Genomic DNA, 1,159 nt, shown 5'->3' with positions numbered 1-1,159 from the left:
GGGTATGTGGGTAGGGGTGGGTGGTGGGTGTAAGGAATTGGATGGGGTATCTATACGTATGAATGTATACATATGCATCTATGAATATGCTAGCATAGAAAGCGGACGTTAAACGATGATGATGATGATATACATATATAAGTGTAGATATATATACACATATACGCGGTAAACTAATACATCCTGGTGTTGTTTACACCACCTGTCCTCGTCTGTTGTTGTTTTTTTCGTAAATTCTCCCATATATATGTAAGAATGACCGTGCGAACCGAAAAGGAGAAATGGTGACGAATGGAAAAACAGGACTCCTTTATTTAAACGCGTCACACGGTCGAACACAAAAATATATCAAATGATATACATATATGTTATACTTCAATAACATAGAGATTTCATAAATGGCCAGTAAGGAAGACAATAGAACACAACCGATAAAGATGAATAACAGTAATATTTATTGTAGCATTAAAATGTATGTCTGTGTGAGTGTGAATGCGACATAATGAAAACATAATAAAAGACAGGCCGTCGTGTAAAGAAAAGAGTGTGTGTAAGTGATACATGTATGTGTATGCGTGAGATACAGCAGATAGAAAAAGAGTCAGTAACACATACAAGAATTTACCAGTTCTTAGAGTACACAATAGTAACAGTCTGTATGTAAGAAGTTGAGGCGTGTGTGGCAGCGCGATCACTCGTCATGATGTTAGGGCTTCCATGCCAAGCCGGGTTCCTGTATACAGATGTTCCTCACAGGCTGGAGTTCTTGTCTGTTGTCTATTGTGGCGAAGGTAAATCGCACTAACAGAATCGAAGAGAGATGTGCCGCGGTTGTTTGGTTAGCTGGTGTATGTATAGAAATCATGTTGACGATGTTGGCGACGTCGGTGGCGAATCTTGTAGTTCGTAGTTGAAGTGGTGTTGACGCTGGCGGCAATGATGGTGGTAGTCGTAGTGTCGTGTTGACTGGCGGCGGCGATGCTGGTAGTAGTCGTAGTTGTACGAAGCTGTGATTATGGTCGCTGGAACTGCTGCTCTGTGTAGTACACAGAACAGGTCTCTAAGAGATCTGAACCGAGACGAATTTGCCGGGTATAATTTAGTATATTTAAGGCAAAATAGGGGCTCCAGAGAGGTATTAGAAAAACACTATCACGTG

General features: G+C 41.1%; 1 protein-coding gene across 1 annotated transcript in view; it reads left to right on the top strand.

Moving 5' to 3' along the window:
• The window catches only part of LOC106883743 (uncharacterized), a 116,620-nt gene that overhangs the window by 13,202 nt on the left and 102,259 nt on the right, over window positions 1–1,159 (top strand). The gene's annotated exons all lie outside the window — the stretch shown is intronic.

The sequence above is a fragment of the Octopus bimaculoides genome, chromosome 9 (genome assembly GCF_001194135.2).
Source record: "Octopus bimaculoides isolate UCB-OBI-ISO-001 chromosome 9, ASM119413v2, whole genome shotgun sequence".
Taxonomy (NCBI): domain Eukaryota; kingdom Metazoa; phylum Mollusca; class Cephalopoda; order Octopoda; family Octopodidae; genus Octopus; species Octopus bimaculoides.
The sequence above is the reverse complement of the archived record's forward strand: the minus strand, read 5'-3'. Positions and strand labels throughout refer to the sequence as shown.